The sequence below is a fragment of the Rhinolophus hipposideros genome (genome assembly GCF_964194185.1).
Source record: "Rhinolophus hipposideros genome assembly, chromosome: 4".
NCBI classification, from domain to species: Eukaryota; Metazoa; Chordata; class Mammalia; order Chiroptera; family Rhinolophidae; genus Rhinolophus; species Rhinolophus hipposideros.
This window is the reverse complement of record NC_138050.1, coordinates 4,964,919-4,983,856: the sequence shown is the minus strand read 5'-3', so window position 1 is coordinate 4,983,856 and position 18,938 is coordinate 4,964,919. Positions and strand designations below refer to the sequence as shown.

Below are 18,938 nucleotides of genomic sequence, written 5' to 3'. Positions count from 1 at the left end.
CTGAATTATTTCATTGATGATTTCTTTCCATTTTTTTGGTTCTTTCTGGAAAACGTTTTATTCAGATACTAGACTTCTGAGCTTGGCCTTCTAATTTTCTTCTCTCTTCTCTATGTTTCCATCTTTTTATCCTTTTGTTCTACTTTCTTCAATATTTTCTCAACTTTACATTCTAACCCTTTCTAGAATATTTTTTCTTTTGTATCTTATTATTGAGGTATGTAGCACATAGAGTGCACAAGTCTCAAGTGTGCAGCTCAATGCATTTTAACTTCAGATACACCCAGGTTACGCGTGGACGCAACCCATCTTCACACCTCAGAGGGTCCTTCATGTCCCCCTCACAGCTAGTACTCTCCTAGGGCAATTACTATTCTGACCTCTGTTATTGATGAGTTTTGCCTATTTTCTGTAAATCAGCTTTGAGGTATCATTTTCATACAATGAAATTCACTAATTTTATGTGTACAATTTGGTTTCTTTCGAAAAATGTATACAATTGCAAATCCACCATCACAGCTGACATACAGAACATTTCCATCACCCCAGAAAATTCCCTCTTGCCACTTAGCAGTCACTCCTCACCCCACCATGCATTCTTCTTTTGGCTTATCACTATAGTTTTGCTTTTCTAGAATGTGACATAAATAGAATCATACAATATGTATTCTGTCGTTTGACTTCTTTCATTCTGTCTGAGATTCAACCATATTGTTGCACATATCAGTAACTCAATGCTTTTTATTGCTGAGTACTATCTTATTATATAGATATATTAAATTTGTTTTTCACTCACCTGTCCTCCAAAAGGTACTTGGCAAAAACAAATACAAAAGTACAGGATATATCCTTGACCCAGACCACCTAGTATTTCCGCTGAGGGTACAACTAAAATTTCAAGGTACAAAAAATAACAATTCACCATAAGGAAAATACAGTAGATACTAAATATAGTAGAATTAATGTCGTTACCTAAAGGTCTTGATAGTCTATTAGTCACTATAAAATAACTATACTTAAAAACATAAGGATGAGACATGAATAGGCAGATATAAAAAAAAGAATCAAAAAAACTTCTAACAAATTAACGGTTGCTAGATGGCAGGTGGGCTGGGGCAATGGGTGAGAAAAGTAAAGGGATTAGGAAGCACAAATGGGTAGTTACAAAATAGTCACAGGGATGTGAAATGCAGTATGGGGAATATAGTCAAAAATGTTGCAAAACTGTGTATGGTGTCGGGTGGGTGTTGGGCTTGATGGGAAGAATCACTTCATAAGTTGTATGGATGTCTGGCCACAGTTTACACCTGAAACTAATACCGTATTTCCCCAAAAATGAGATCTAGCTGGACAATCAGCTCGCAAATAAGACCCTGTCTTATATTAATTTTTGCTCCAAAAGACGCATTAGAGCTGATTGTCCAGCTAGGTCTTATTTTGGGGGAAATACGGTATAAAATAGAATTGAATGTCATATATATATGGTCACAGGTTGTAGAATACAGCATAGGGAATATAATTAATGGTATTATGGTAGCTATCTACAATGCCAGATGGGTAGTAGACTTGTTGGGGTTATCACTCAGTGAGGGATATCAATGTCTAATCATTATGTTGTTTTGTATACCTGAATTTAAAAAAAAAATTCTAGCAATAAAAATTATAGTCACTGAAATTAAAAACTTCGTGGACTGAGGAAACAACAGATTAGACACAGAAGAAAGGGGACTCCATAAACCAGAAGATAGAGCTGTAGAAATTTCCCAGAATGCAGCATATAAAGATAAAATAAGTAAGCAAAGACAAGAAATGCAGACAGTAGAAGAAGATGGTCCATCATATGTCTGTTATGAATTTTAGAAGGAAAAAAGGAAAGAGAAGCAATATTCAAGCATATAGCAGCTAAGAAATTTCCATAATCTACAGAAGACACATAACTCTCTATTTCAAAATATAAACTCTCTTTTTCAAAACAAAAAATAAATCTACACCTAGAGACAATGTAGTAAAACTGAAGAACGCTAAAAGAGAAAAATAATATATTGTCTACAAAGGAAAAATAATATATTGACAGCTAACGTCTCAAAAGGAACACTGAAACCTGGAGGCAGTGGAATATCTTCCAAGGCCTAATGGAGGGTGTGAGGGGACAATGCCAACCTAGAACTGTATACCAAACTAAACTATTCAAATGTGAAGGCAATATAAAAAATTTAAGACAGAAAACCCTGAGTAGAAATCCAGGAACCAAAAATTTTTAGTTGTGACCTCAGGCAAATCATGTAATTTCTCTAGACCTCGGTTCTACACATATAAAATGGGGGAAATAATATTAAATATCATAAGGTTATTGTAAAAATTAAATGTGATAATGGTAACATCATTCCCAAAACATGATGAGCTAGTATTTTACTCCACACTCAACATTAATATAGAGATTTGGAGCAGCTTAAATTTTTCCTCAAAAAATGTCAAGAAGTCAACTGACTCAAATATTCATTATAAATTCCTAGATGCTATACCATAACTTTAATTATGTTTATCTGTAATCTTGAAACATATAGAGTTTTTTTTAAATCTCCTTCATTATAAATTAGAAGAGTTTCTAGGACTCCCAAAAGATCAGGTTACATCTAAAGAAAGCATAACGATTTCAGCAATGTCTAATATTTGACAGTACTTCTCGTATTTTGAGTTTATCATGTATTCAAAATGAATTCAGCGTCTTGCAATATTTATCGCTGAACTGATACACTAATGTTGCACTACCCAAAATGATCCAAGCAGTATCTCCAAGGAGAGTTCTATGTTCAGAATAAAAAGAAGAGCTCAGTTCAAGTTCATGTCCAGACCAAGAAGAAGGAATATTGCTTCATTTGGTCCTAGATAATTATGACTTTTCTTTTTCGTAAATCAGATCTAAATGTCACAAAGCCCTGGTTCCAACCAACCTCTCCAGCTACTTTTCCAAACACACTCTTCTCTCCTTTAAATCTACAAACACACATGCACGCACGCGCGCACACACACACACAAGCACACACACGCACACACAGCTTTCTCTCCCAATATGCTTGGATTTCTATTTGATATCAAGACTAAGATGTTTGTTTGGAAAAACTAAAAAGTAGCTTATATCCAAAACCCAAAACTGCTTAGGATGTCACTAAATAATTCTTTTTTAATGAAATCATATTTATAATTCCATGGTCTCCACTGTCTAATGGTTTTTAAATGGGGAAGAAAACATTTTTTTTCAAACTGAATCTTTATGTGAGTGATATCTATCTAATTCAGTTATACTTGTAATACATATGGGGCTTAAGAAAAAAAATCTGCTTTAAACTATTTTCAGTTTCACGCTTCTATATTCCTCTCATATTGCTTCTTTTTTTCCTTCTGAGTTGTAAATTCCTGAAAGCATATAGTTATTTTAGAAATACTGAGGCAGCCTGAACTATAGCAATGTGAACAAAATAACACTAGTTAAAACAGTGGTAGCCAAACAACAAATCAGGTAGCCAACAACAAATCAATTTGATTCTTAGCATTTTGTACCACAGTGAATTCCACCAATGTCTATATATATACAGGCCTGGACATTTCCTATAAGGATGAGACATGAACAGGCAGGATGAGACATGCCAATATATATAGGCCTGGACATCGGTGGAATTCACTATGGTACAAAATGCTAAGAATCAAACTGATTTGTTTGGCTACCACTGTTTTAACTAGTGTTATTTTGTTCACATTGCTATAGTTCAGGCCGCTTCAGTATATAGATAGACAGACAGACAGACAGACAGATAGATAGATAGATAGATAGATAGATAGATAGATAGATGATGGATAGATGGAGGGATGATTGACAGATAGATAGACACATATGTATCTATGTATCTATATATACATATATACATGTATATATGTGTGTGTATACATACATACATGTATATGTACACCTACATACAGTGGTACCTCAGTTTTTGAACGTCTCCATTGACTAACATTTCAGTTTATGAACGCCGTAAACTGGGAAGTAAATGCTTCGGTTTTCGAACACGACTCAGAACTCGAACATGTCACGTGGCTTCCGCTGAGCGCAAGATCCTGAGGCCTAGCTGTAGGCTGTTTTCCAACGTTTCAGAACTCGTGGATTACGTTCCAAACCAAGGTACCACTGTGTGTGTGTGTGTGTGTGTGTGTGTGTGTATAATATAATACATGTATTTTATATATACTATAATATTTACTATAATATGTATGTATTATATATAACATAAAAATATATATTTATATATTACATATATTAATAATATATAAATATATAAAAAATATATAAATATATTTTATATAAATAAAATATAAATATAAATATAAATTTATATAAATAATATATATTATATATAAAAAACTTTTTTTATTATATATAATACATATATATTATATATATGATAGTAAATATCATACATAGTAAAATAAGACTGGGTCTTATACTAATTTTTGCTCCAAAAGACGCATTAGAGGTGACTGTCCAGGTAGGTCTTATTTTCAGGGAAACACAGTCTATGTATGTATATAATGTTTATCCAAAGTCCACTTTATTTTATGCAATGATTGCTACAGATATACAGACACAAGCAATTAAAAAAAACACATAGCCACAACTTCTCAAACTACTGCCTCTTGAAGTATGTTTTAATAGCAATAAATTAACATATTATGTGAGTACTAGTCACCAAAGTAGTCAACTTTGAAAGTCACAATGCCTCCCACTTCTTTGTCGTTGTGTTTGATTATATTCGCAAGGACTGTACCTTGCCATGAATAATGGAGAATATGACATATTTACAAACCCAGAGATAGTAACAGGAGCATGTCTGCAGCAATGAAGACTTTTCATTCGTTTCCTTACCTGAGCTCACTTCTCAAATACTTGAGAAACAGAAAAATAACTGTCCATGCAACAGAAGAATCTAAACAGATAATTCTAAGAGCCTAAATGTTTCTCAGAAGTAACCACCACAATAATTTCTGCCCATGTATTAAATTCCACTGGCATCTTTAAAACATGACAAAAGATGGAAAATGTTCATCATCTGCCACTCTGTCTCAAGATGGCAGCTTAAAACTATCAGTTTTAAGTGAATAAATACCCTTTTTGCATGAAAATAATAGTGACAACAATTACAGAATGCTTACTCCACATCAGACAATGTGATGAAAACAGCTTCCTAGTCATTATCTCATTTAATCCTCACCACAATACTAAATAGAAACGGTTACCCTCATTTCATAGAAGAGGGGATTGAGGCTTTAAACAATTTAAACTTGCCCAGAGCCTGGGTTTGAATCCAATGTGTCTGACCCAGAACCTGCGCCGGTGGCTCATTATACTCTACTGCCTCAAATGCCTTCAAAATATTTCAACTCCTTCAAAGTTATATAGCTAACCAAAAAATGAAAAGCTTGGAAGCAGAGGTGAAATACAGAATGTATTTGGTTCTGGTTGCCTATATAGTTGCCTATTGCTCCTTAATTTCAGTATTTGGAATAATGTAACAAAAAAACCTATCAAAACCCTATTTGCTTCATGTTACTTTATCAAGAATTCTTTAGACAAGTAATTTTATTATCATACCCATTGACTCATTATCTAATCTATACTATTTGGAAAGCATCTATCCCATCTAGCTCATAGCTACATATATGTAAGGAACTAGGTAAGGCCTGTGGATTTACCAACATAACTGAGTTCAAAGAATATAAAATAATGTAGAGGAAATAAGAGCAGCATAAAAATACCAATATTCACACCAGGAAGTATGTGTTAAATGCCACTTTCATCCATATTCTCCCAGAAGTAGGTAAGCAAAATAAAACACAAACTACTGATCCCCTCATTCACTTCCTCTTCTTATCTCCTAATGGCCAAGAAAAATGAAAAGGGAAAATCAAAAAGGAAAGGACACTGGAGTATAAAGACACTCATGGGGACAGAGGAATAAAAGAGAACAAGATACTGAAATACAACAAATAAAGTTCTATTATTTGTCCCTGCAACACGTGAAAGTGATGAACGTTAGAAATGAAATACGTTATGTACTTTGGAGGCTGTCTCATTAAGAAACACGAGAGTGAGCATACCGCCACTAAATGTTTCCTGAGCACAGACTGGCTAGTAAGCTTCTGTGAGGGAGGGGCCGGATCTTATTTGTGTATCCTCAGTTTTGCTGCAATGTTTGACAGAGGTGCACAATATTTCTTGAACGGAAATGCAAGGCACAGGTGCTTGATAAATGTCTGCATAATTATATCATTCTAAAGAGTTCTAGAATACCTTGGGAAGTAAACACAATTGGTGGTAACTAAGCACAAAACACAAAACAATACAGACATGATTATAAACTATAAGTGTTTACAAAAAATATCGTCAGGCCAAAAGAATATCAGAAAGAATAAAAATTTCAAACTAAAGTTCACTAAAAAGTGAGGCTTAATAGACTGCTTAATAGGAGTAAAAATACTAATTTAAAATTACAAAGTTAGAAAGAGACTTAGGTCATTTATTTCACCTCCATACCTTCAAACAGGACCATAATCAAAGCATCCCTAGCAAAAGAAACATATTTAAAAACATCTAGTGGAGATGAAACAACTTGGAGAACTATTCCACTTAAAAAATAATAACTCTCATAAATCTATGCCTTACATTTATCTAGCAAATGCCTACACAGACCTGATTTCTACGAGGTATTCTAAGGCATACTTTCACAAGGGCTGCCATCTGTAAGTATAGTTACCTAGGAGAGTATGTATAAAATGATGCTGAGTACATTAAAATATATACACATTTTCATTTATAAAACAGATGCTCAAAAATTAGTGAAATCATAATGTAAATCAGTCCAGCAATGAGATCTAGTCAGAGAATCAAAGACTTTTAAAGCTCTGGGGCTCTCCAATCACACAGCAGAACTCCACGCTTCTCTGAAGATGAAACCAAGGTAAAGTCGTTGCTACTCTTTATGGTCTAAAACTAACATTTCCTAGTGCTTCAGGAAGCATCACTTAAAAGAACTGATGAATCCTTTTACAGACCAAATCACTGTTTTGTGATGTAACCACTACCTGACCTACAGGCTTCCTATGTTACGGAAAGTCCCAGAACACATGGCCTTTTGTCAAACAGAAATGACAATCCCACCACATTTTTGGTAAGGAGGGGAAGAGAAAGGTCTCCAGTTATTGAGCACTTAGGTTCACCTCCATTAAACCTCCTAATCTTCCCAACAATCTTACACAACAGACAGCACTTACATCTTTTTGATTGGAGCCACAGGTGTGGGAACTTGCCCACGGTCACACAGCAAAGAAGCTGTAGTTCCAGAGCTGATGGCTGAGCCATCGGACCCCTCCCACTGCACCACACTCAGTAACTGACCCCTGGAGAATGTTCTCTAAAAAATACCATGCACATGTCGAGAAAGTCAAGTACAAAGCATCAATCCACACGCTCTGTAAGGGCCTGTCTAGGCTGACCGTGATGTTTCCACAAACTCGACAAGTGTGGGGTAAAGGAATGAAGAGCTGAGGACTGGTGCCATCCTACGCTCCTGGCCAGCAGCTCTGCTCCTCAGGGGCACATGAGGCTATTGCATTCCTCAGTGTTAAGCTCTCCCTTAGTAAATCAATCAAAATGTACGGAAAACCACCATGCAATCTCGTGTTTTGCTGTCCCTGAACACTAATGAATTCTAAGCTCACTGAAACAATTCGTACTGGTCCTAGCTCAGTCCCCTTTCCACAGTGGCTAGGCCACACCCCCACCATTCTCCTCTCCTAACCCCAACCTCTTCTCTCATCAGTTGACCTTTATTCCCACATACCTCTCAGAGACCCCAAGCTTTGAACTCTCTCACCTTTTACCACCCACCCTCTAAGTACTCCTGTCTATTCACCTCTTTTCTTCCTTTTTCTGGACGTCTGCCTTCCTATCAACACTAGCACACTGCCTAGAAACACAGCTAGCACTTGCTGAACACAAAATATAACGAGTTAACTTCAGACATTCTTTCACCTTGCTCATCCCATCCTTCCTACGTTTTCCAGGACGTCTCTCTCTCCTCTCTCTTCATCGCCTACATCTTCAACCATTTCTTCTTTATTTGCTCTCTCCCTAATAGTTTGCCAATCTTAACAACAACAAAAAGCCCTACAAACCTTTTTTAGTTACTGCCTCATCTCTTTCTTTTCTTCATATTCAAGCTTCCTTAAAAAGAAGTGTGACTGGAAATTTTATATTAAGGAAGTAATATCAATGTTTTTAAAATTTGGACATATATTTCTAAAATAATCCTTAACCTTTAAAGATAATATTTAAATAATTACAGATAAAAAGATATGATGTCTGAATTTCCCTTTAAAATAATCCAGTTGGGGAGCAGCAGTTATAGATAAAACAGAATTGGTTATGTGGTCATTCTTCAAGCGAGCTGATGCCTACATGGGGACTCACAATTCTATTTTCTTTTAACACGTATTATTATGGAAAATTTTAACTTTTTTTTAAAGTAGCCTGTGCTCAGACTCTTCATTTTTGCAAAGTGTAGAAAAGTTCTGTAGCCACCAAATCAACCCACTGGACACACTTCAATCTTTACCTTACTCACACTCTCAGAGGCACACCTCCTGCTTCTTACATTCCTTCCCTTTTGTCATTTGTTATACATGCTCTCTCCAGCTCTTCTCCCTCTCTGCCTCCTAACCTCTCAGTATCATGTGTGAGCTCTTCTCCCACTTCCTCTCAAAAATGCCACACACACATGCACACGCACACCATGAATGATACTGCTTCCCACGAGTTCCACATTCAAACTTCTTCCTTTTTCATTTCTACACATTCTTCCTACGGTATTTGGGCTGGTCCATTCCATTTTATAACTTCACTACTTATTTACGTGCAAACCTCGACCTCTAGCCCTGAGCTCTCTCCTGGATTCCTGAACTCCAGATCCAAATGCATCCTTACCTGAATACCCCACAGGAACTTTGAACCAATACTCAAAACTGAACTGACTGACCTTTCACCTACACAAAACCCTGCTCCTCCCCATCTCAATCAAAGCTTTCACTGTCCTATCACTCATCCTAGCAGGAAAACTAGGAAGCAGTTGTCTTAGGGTTCCAAATCCTTCAAGCCCCCAATATCCAAACTCTTACTAAGTCACATCAATTTTACCTCTCAAATATTTCTACAATCCATCTTTTTCTATAATCCTCACTGCATAGTTCAGACTGTCTTTATTTCTCTATTGGACTTTTTTTTTTCCTAAGACTGGTCTCCCTACCACCACTCTCCTCTCTCCTCTCTTAGGTCCGTCCACTCTCCACTCTGAAGCTGGAGTTTTCTTTCTAAAATACAAACCCAATGACACTACAACATTTGAAATTCTTCAATGGTCACCACATGTTAAAACAAAAATTCTAAATTCTTTATTATGGTACGAAATACTTTTTAAGATATGGCCTCTCTCACTACACTGCAAGTATTCTGGGATTCAGTTATCAGAATGGCCTAGGGTTCCCCAAACGTAAAACACTCAAATCTATCCTAATAGCATGTTGTGCCATTCGCCTAGAATGACTTTCCTTTCCACTGAAAGCTTTCTCGACTTTCTTAGCACAAGTCAAATGTCACATCATCGTGGAGACTTGCCTTGATCTCCTTAGACAGAATCAGGCAGGCTCTTTCTACCAATGTATTCAGAGAATGGCATCAGTGGTTGAGATCGTGACTTAGATGAGTTAGACCCACCTGGGTTGAAATTCCTGGTTCACACCTTATCAGGTACGACTTTTGGAAAGGTCTCTAAGTCTGTGTCCTCACCTCTACATGACAGTAGATACTTCACAAGACTATTGTGAGGATTCAATAAGAGGCTGCATACAAAACATGCCCCACAGTGCCTCAGAATAAGGAGTCAATAAATGTTAGTGTTATGTTACTGTTTGTTCGCACTCTGGCTCCTATAGCAACTGGCACCCACCTCTGTCACACTATTGTGATGACAGGACGCCCAAGCAGGGCACTCACTATCTTCCATCCTCTCTTTATTCCCACCACCTGGTATAAGGCCTGGCACAAAATCGGTTCTTAACACATCAAATGCCTATACTATATAACAGAAGGCCTCAATTATTTTTCTAATGCTCTTACTAATAAACCTTCTTTCCATCTCCTTGTACAAAATTGCTACTTTAAGTAAAATGTACAGAAACCAGCTTCATTTTAATTGCGAGAAAAGGAACTTTATACTGACTTTGTTTTTTTCTTGTTTAAATACACACACACACACACACACACAAATAAGCCCACAATACTACCAATAACTTTCCAATATACTAAATAACATACCAAAATTTCTAGGATGGTTATCTAATTGAAAAAACTTTAGAGTCATCAAATCAAGGCAGGTTTTCTAAAAATCTGTATCAGCTTTCTTAGCCCCAGGGCCTGACCCAACTCTAGGGACTGAAGTGTATTACACAGCATAAAAAAAAAAAAAATTGGAACATGCCATTTTTCATTCAGAAAACTGCTCCTGAAAAACAATGGGAAAATCAAAGAAAATAATTATTACTACTCAATGCTTTAAAAAAAAAATAAAAAAGACAAGCCTGTACTTTAAAAATTACTACTTTAATAATTTAAAGTTGCACTAATCTTCAAAATAGAATCAAAATATGTGTAGGTAATGTTAAAGCAAGTTGGGGGGGGGGGTACCAATTTTGCAATTCTGACCCTCAGTAAATAAAATGCAAAAATGCAAAACGGTAAAAATACCAGATACTACTATGTACTAGCACGGCATCTTTTATCTACTTCTACATTTTACCTTTAAACATCAATGTCCTCTGGGCCATTATTAATTAATGGGTTTAACATGCAAACACCTCTGGGCCACTTCAGAATTAACATGATTAAATACCCAGAAACAACCGTATCAGGGAAAGGAGAAAAGCCTGATAAAATACAGCCTGTCGGGTCTCACATCAAACGTGTGCCATACATACGGTTCTGCACCGAGAGGCAGCACCCTGGGCGGGTCAGAGGCGCCGCAGGCCCGAGGCCCTGCAGCGGGGGTGGCTGCTCATCCTCGAGCCTACGCGGGGCGGTGGCCCCGCCGGGGTGGGGCTGAGCGCTGCAGCCGGGGCGGGCCCCAGGGCGGGGCGGGAAGCCAAGTCTCACCTCCACTTCCCTTTCCCAGCGCACAGAGCCCAGTTCCGCGACCACCCAACAGCCCCTCACCACGGAGAGAGAGATTTTCTCTCTCTGGGTCCGCTCAAAGTTTATCGGGCTTTCCCAGCTATCCGGGCCGCCGGGCTTTGTAGTTCATCCATCCAGGCCGCCCCGCCAAGGCCGCGAGCCGGAAGAGCAGCCGAACTACAAGCCCCACAATGCCCCGCGAGCACCGGCCTCCCCCTCCCGCTTTTCTCGCCCTCCCCGCGCGGCGGCCGGCGCCCGGCGCCCGAGGACCCGCAGCGGGAGACGGGGTGCAGCATCAACCTAGGCGCCCCTCCGCCTGCTCTCCCGCTCGCGCCGATCTCTTTGGGACTCATTACCAGGGTGCCGCAGGTTGACCGACCGTGGGTGATGCGGTCAAAGTGGGGTTGGGGTGGGCCCAGACCGCCGCCGCCGCCGCCGCCGCCGAGTCCGTTAATTCACGACGTGCGTGAAGAGGCGGTGGCGTGGCGTACGGTTGCCATGGCAGCGCGAGCCGTGCGGTGTGGGCGGTGCGGGGCCTCGGAGGCAGCCCCGGGGAGGAGCCTGGGAACCGCGCCTGCATGCGGGGGAGGGAGGCGCCAGGGCTGGTCCGGAGGGGGGAGCGGTGGCGTGGCCGAGGACGGCGGCTAACTGAGCCCTGGGGCTGCCTGCGCAGCGCGGCGGAGGCGGCGGCGCCGCCGGGAGGACGCCCGCCCTGCTCCCGCGGCCGAGCGCCCCGATGCCGCAGGATGCGGAGAGGAGGGAGCTCCTGCAGCGCCCCTCCCGCCGCCGTCGGGCCGCGCCGCCGGCTCCGCCCCAGGCCTGTTTGCAGCCCGAGCCACCGCGCTTAGGGCTGCGCGCCGGTCTCGGCCAGTTTGCACTCCGCCACGCCTCCTTTGTACCCTTTTCTGAGCGGTGGGAGACGAGGGACTCATTTAGTAGCATGGAGTGCATGCGCCCGTTCGGATGATTCAGGAGGTTTGAGAACTTGTGAGGAGCGTCAGTTTTAGTTGCATTTTGATCTATTACAGTTCTCGGGGAGTCTGGGGGCTCTCCATATTCCATACCATCTCAGAGATGCTGTGGTGTGTGAAGGAACTTTCCTCTACCCTCCAGGTTCTTTTGGCTGGCCTAATAATCAAATAGACATGAAACAGATGCATAAGAGAAAGTGACCAAATTTCATGTGTGCGTCTGCATGGGAAGCCTGCGTACATGAGGGTCAGAGACACCCCTACACCCCACCAGGTAGCCTAGGTTCAGAGACAGGGAAAGTACGCGCATAAAACATTCTTTGAAGCACGTTGGGGCTTCAGAGGGTCGTTGCAGGGACAGTAAGAGCAGTTGGTTAGCAAATGGGTTTGCCCTGCCCCATACACAGGTCAGAAATGGTTATGTCTTATAATCTCTTATCATCAAGACCCCAAATTCAAGGTCTTCTCGGTAGTTAAGGGAGGGGCAGGAGCTTCTTGACCTTGCAGCTAAAGTTGCTTGTGACTCAAAAGTGTGCATACCACAGAGGCCCGTCTTGGGGTGAGTTGCTCTGAACCCCCACGGTGCAGTGTGGTACAAGCCGAGGGTAAAGAGCCCGGGTTCCCAAGCCCATGTCTTTGTTCCAGTCCTGCCTTTACGCTGGGTAGCTGATAACCCATCAGGGCAACTGACTCGCTCTGGTGCTCAACTTTCAATCTGCAAAATGGACATAATATCCATCTCACAGTGCCTGTGAGAAATAAAAGCATTGATACCCACGAAGCATTATAAGACAAAGCCTGGCATTTAACAGTAACTTTTAATATTAGTTACTAAATACATTGGGATAAGAGCCAGAAGAGTGGTAGCCTGGCGGCAGGGCTGGGGGGTGTGATTGACTGAAGAGGGAAGTTTTCTGTAATGATGATAAAACTATATCTCGCTTAGGGTTTGGGTTCCAGGGGTTATATGCATTTGTCAAAAACTCATGAAATGGTACACTTAAAATGTATGCATTTCACTGTATGTAAATTTACCTCAAAAAATAACATGAAAATAGTAGTTTTTTGGGTTTTTTTTTTAATAGCTACTCTCTTAGCAACTTTCAAACATACAATATAGTATTATTAACTATAGCCACCATGCCATACATTACATGCCCAGGACTTACTTACCTTATAACTGTAAGTTTGTACCTTTTGACCACCTCCACCAATTACCCCAACCTCACCCCCTTCCACTCTGTCAACTATCAATCTGTTCTCTGTATGTCTAAAATGATTATTAGAGCTGTAAACTCTAGTAGAGACCACAGAAATATTTGCCCCATCTCCAGATTTTGCTGATGAGGAAAATGAGACCTAGAGATTTGAGTAAATGGAGGGATTGGGGGAGGAATTAGAGCCTGTCCTTTTCTAGTAATAAATGTCTCTTGAGAAATTATGGTTGAAAATAGCAAGATACTGTTCCAGTTGGGGTCACCTTGTCCACAGAGATTTTATTGAAATTGACTCAAGTCCCTTTCCACCTCCTGTGGAGAGGCCAGTGTTCTCTCCAAGATCACACATCCTCTGGGGTTTAACAGTCTCAGGGTCACTCTGACTCTGAGTTCTTGTTTCTCTGAACATGTAGACTCTTTCATATCTCAACTCCTGTAACTCTTTTTCTCTCCTGCTGACATAATTTAGAAATCAAACCCTTTTCTGTGGTTGTTTGTGTAGCAGGCTCTTCTAAAGGTTTGGAGTAACTGGAGGGTTTTAAATGCAGGATTCAAATTACCTAAAATTAGAATTCCCTGCTGTCAAAGTCCTTCCACATCCCAGCAGCATTGGTAGTCACCAACCCCATTCTCTTTCAGCATAACCTGGAACTTCCCACTCTCCACCATCTCTCTGGTCCCATCTGTCCCCTCCTCCTTTCTCTCTTTATACAGAATTTATAGTTCTCTCTGTTTCCTAATCCTTCCTTCAGGGCCACCTTCCATTCCTAAACTGTTTATCAAAGTATATTCCTACACAAAGAAAGTATCTGCCTCACCAGGAAATCCAGTGCCAGCTATTAAAATAATATTCTTCATGCCAGTATATGTCTGCATATTGTACTTGACTCAGCCCACAATGTAATTACTGAATAAATATTACACAGTTGATGCACATGACCTATCTGGGTTACTTACGATCACTTGGTAGTAGCTGGAAACTGATGTCTAAGAAAACAAAGTCTATGTGATCATAGCTTATATTGTACAGAAGAAATGACAGCACGCAAGCAATAAAATCCAAAGCAAAAATCTGAGTACTAGGCGATAAAAGGGCATTCTTGTAGAAGCAACACCCAGACCTGTCACCTCTAGCAATTTGGTCACAACTCTCAGCATGTAATAAGCATATACATAGATTCTCCTTTACTCCTGGAGAAGATGATACTGACCTGCTATCCTCTGAGCATGTTTTTGTAGCAGTGATGAAAAGCTCACCTGGCCCACCCATCCCTCATCTGGTTTCTCTTGTGACCAGTCCCCTACATTTGCAAAGCAGCAGGCCAGGGTTGCAGTGCGGTCCCCAACTGCAAGGTCTCAACACATCACCCACCCATCCCCCCTACCCCACTTGTTTCTGAAGTCAGGATCCCAAAGAACCAGCTCAGCAGGACGAGCCACTGGAGGAGAATGGGTGACAGCAGCAAAAGGAAACAGCTGCTTTGCAGTGAGCAGCAGGAGGGCAGTCACACAAAAGGAAGACCTTGAAAACCTCACATGGCAGTGGACAGCTGGAAAGAATGAAGACTGATAATGAACTTTATGGTTTTCACTGGATACTTAGGGCCAGTTCAAGTGGTAGTTAAACACACTGTGCAAATCCGAAAGATGGAGCTGAAAGTGATAGCAGATGAAGCCACGCGGAGAGACAATATGGCCAAGAGTCACCGCCCTCTTAAAGAGACTTAGTGCACCTGTGTCAAAGCCAGGGGTTTCCTCAGTTCCCACTCTTCTTGCCCTCTGGGGCATCTGCCTTTGCTGACCACCCTCCTCTATGACCGGTGACCTTGGTTCTCTTCATGCATACTTCATCGTGGTGTTAACCAGCCCTTCGGCCTGCTCCTTAAATATGGGACTACTTCCCGAGATTCAGTCTACACCCTCTGCAGTTCCAAGGCGCCGTCTCCCAGCTCTGACTGGTACTCAAATGTCCCTGACTAGGTATACCGCCTGCTTCTTACCTTGATCTATTGCTCCTGATGTTCTCTTCACCCAGAATGTCATCCCCCTACCCTAAACGCTACCTGTTCTGCAAGAAGTAACTCAGACCTTTACATGAAAACTTCCAAATTGTTCCCTGCCAGACAAGTAACCATCCTGCTTAGTGGCGGTTCGTGTGCTGTTTGTTCCTTGGCTTTTCTCCTCACTGGATTTTAAGTTCCTCTGATGTACATTTCTGGATATTCCCCCAAAAAAACCTTTGTAATGCTTTTTATTTAAGAAGGACACAATAGGTATTTTTGATTGGTGGTCCCTTTATGAACCTCCTTAATCAAACCTCTTCTCTGGCAGCTCTCCCTGTTCTAGTACCATACAGTATATTTGCTGCCTCTTAATATAAATATCCTGAAGCCTGTGGGAAAGTGTGGGTCCGCACATGTGATGTATTCAGCAGATGGCTACCTTGGGAAGCAATTTCTTTAACTCATTTTTGGTTTTGAAGGAGATGAGGAGGTAAACGGCACTGAATTCCAATACTCAAAGTCACCCCTATCCTTGAAAACTTCCTAGAGCAGAGTTTACTAGGTTACGACATCAATTTGATGGGTCCTGTCCAGCTTGTTAATATTTAAAACGGGATAGGGTAAGGTCGAGTTGGGTAAAGTAACTTAGAAAGCAGTAGAAAATTCAGTGCAGAGTGCATGCTGACAGTTCCAAAAGTATTGTATGGCAGTTACTGGCTGTCTTCTTCCAGAATTGGGCCTACCCTCTGTGTGCCGCTTTGTGTTGGTGGAGCTGGACAATGCACACTTCTGCATTGTCGTGTGGCTCCCCCCGCACTAGAGCGGGAGCTCAGGCTGGAGGTGGGGGAAGCAGCTTGCGGACATGGTTGCTTCCTGTTGGCGTACTATGCCTGCCAGCATCACCTCAGCAGTGGCCTTTTAGCCTGTGTTCATAAAATTTTCTGGGGCCAAGAAACTGAAGAAGGAGGCTGATAACTCAATCACTATATTCAGAGTTCATTAAGGGAACGAACACACACGCATCTTGGGGGGTGGCAAGACAACTTGGATGTCTTCTGGGCTGCCTGGCAGTTACTGAAGGATTATGTAGGACCGGGCAGGATGGATATAGAAATACGGGTGTGTGACCCGCCCTAAATAAGGGAAAATGCCTTACGTGCTTGCCCAGGGCAGAGCAACAGGCTGTTCTAGGACCCAGCATGCCTGGGGCACCGGGGAGGGGTCATCACACAGTCTCTGAGGGTTTACAGGAAGCAATCGCTGTTCTCATCCAGATGCATCGTGTGGGGCTGGCAGTGGTCACGTCAGGGAACAGCTCCTCCTGCACAGCCTGGCAGCAGACGTGGAACCACCAGACCTGCCAGCGTTAGCCCGGCCCCACCCCCTGCCCCAGAAGCCTCCGTGGCCCCTCTCCTAGAAGCTGCTGGGTTCTGATACCCCAACTCCTCCAGCCTTGACCTCTGGCCTCAGAGGCGGGAGCTGCTTCTTGCAGTTACCACTTACGTGTTCCTCCAGTGTTCCTTTCCAGATTCTCCAGTCCTCCAACGTCTGTTCCATCAATTTCCAATGCTAAATTCTCTCTGTTGGAATAGTCTGGTTTCTTTTTTCCTGACTGGTGGACCCAGACACATACGGATGGTGAAATAACATATATTTCTTACCATGAATATCTGTCAAAAAGTTTCAAGAAACACTGCCTGGGGAGGGGCTTGTCTTAAACAGGCAGATGCCCTAAGTGCCCGGGCCGGCGCTAACATGTAGAGGTGCTCCACACTTCAGGTCTGTGAAGAGCAAAGACCCACGCCACTACAGCCACTGTCCCTATGGACCCCACGTCTAACCTGGCCTGTAAGGATCACCGCGTATGAATGTACCGACTTCTTCCAAAGTTTGGCCAGAACCCAGGGCCTCATCTAGAATCTGACATCTCTCAGACATGTGGCAACTCAGCTTTTGACTTGCCACCAGTCCACTCCTTATTGGTGAGTGGGAGGTATGAAAAAGTTAATGATGGCAGAAGCCCGGAAGTGGTACCAGAGACCTCATAAAATGCAGTGCAACTTAGTGAGTGAAAGGGAAGAATTAAAAATGGAAGGAGAACTGAGTCTGGGTGGTGAACACACAATGCAATATACAGATGATGTATTATAGAAATCTACACTTGAAACCTGTATAATTTTACTAATCAATATCACCCCAAGAAATTTAACAAAGATTTTTAAAAAGATATATATATATTTTTTTAACTTTTAACGGTGGAAATTTTTGTCTCCGATGCTGCCTTTTCTTGCAGGTAATATAAGAAAATAATAGACAAGAGAAGAAAATAAAGAACCTTAAGCTTTCTGCCTTATTCAATCAAAATGAGGCTTTTGCTCTATTTTATTCATGAACTTCTTATACTTTGGTTTTGATGCTCCCGTTAGAAGTGAGACTTTCCTTGAAGACCAGAACTGTGAGGTCAGCCTCACCCCATCGTGTATTCCTAATGAAAAGAACGGCCCCCATTTTAGGAATTCAAAACCTTTCTTACATAGGCTAAAATAAACACAAAACCTCCTGGCGTTAGCCTACGGAGATGCTCCTTGCTTATGATTTTATATTTCTTTATGCTGATTTAAAAATATGAACAGACGGCCCGGGACTCGAGGCTGTTGAGTGATTTGTAACAGTGCAGTGTTGAGGGTGCGTAAGTCGATGAATGAGTACCTAGTGCTTGTGATAGCTGGAATCTCCGTGTTCTCACACCACAGTAAGTCACCATGACTACTCCATGAGACGCTAATGCACTAGCAACACTTCTTTCCCCTCACTGTTTTAGGGCCTTACATTTAGTAGAGGAATCCATAACCAAACGTGCATTACTCAGGAAAATGTTGGCAAGAGTTGCTTCGTTTGTGACAAGCAGAGTCTCTTATAGTGAATTGAAAAGCATGTCTCCTTCTGATTTAGCCACCGAAGCATGTTACACATAGGTGGCACGCCGTGGAGGAAAAGCAGTTTGTGATCAGGATTTTTATTAATAGAAGTCAGTGTGGTGCCAAGCAACCCCAGCCACAAAACATTCCAAGTCTGCTTAGGAGTCAGAGCAGGCCAGCTGGGATCCCATTTCCCCTTCTAAGATACAAGCCACTCTAGAGGGTCCCTCCCATTCTTGGGATCCTTTCTTCTCCTATTTTCCTGTATCCTGTTCTCCTTCAGCTACAGAAAATTGAGAGTGACAGCTTTGAGGGTAAATTCCATTTCTTTTCTTCCCTCTTGCTCTGCTGCATTTTAGATCTTCTTTGTGAGTTGTGTGCATAAATGATACAAAATCACAAATGTTGGCTTACACAATCATTCCTAAACGGTTAACTATTCAAGCAAACTGGTCAGGATCCCATTGTCCTTGATATTTTCTCCTTGTGTTGTGTTTGCCAGGCTGCCTGGCTCCTTTTTCAAATCTCACCTCAAACTTCATGTTTCCCCAAATCCT

At 41.5% G+C, this 18,938-nt stretch overlaps 1 protein-coding gene across 8 annotated transcripts in view; it reads right to left on the bottom strand.

Moving 5' to 3' along the window:
• KATNAL1 (katanin catalytic subunit A1 like 1) overlaps window positions 1-11,787 on the bottom strand; it is an 80,521-nt gene extending 68,734 nt beyond the window's left edge. Inside the window, exon 1 of one of the 8 annotated variants that reach the window (XM_081047094.1) lies at window positions 11,629-11,787. The gene's annotated coding sequence lies outside the window, so the exon portion shown is untranslated. Of the gene's footprint in view, window positions 1-796; window positions 889-10,994; window positions 11,014-11,079; window positions 11,180-11,254; window positions 11,419-11,628 lie in introns of those variants that run through there. The other 7 variants (XM_081047102.1, XM_081047099.1, XM_081047096.1 and 4 more) reach the window with 7 other exon arrangements.
• Window positions 11,788-18,938: the final 7,151 nt, after the last annotated feature.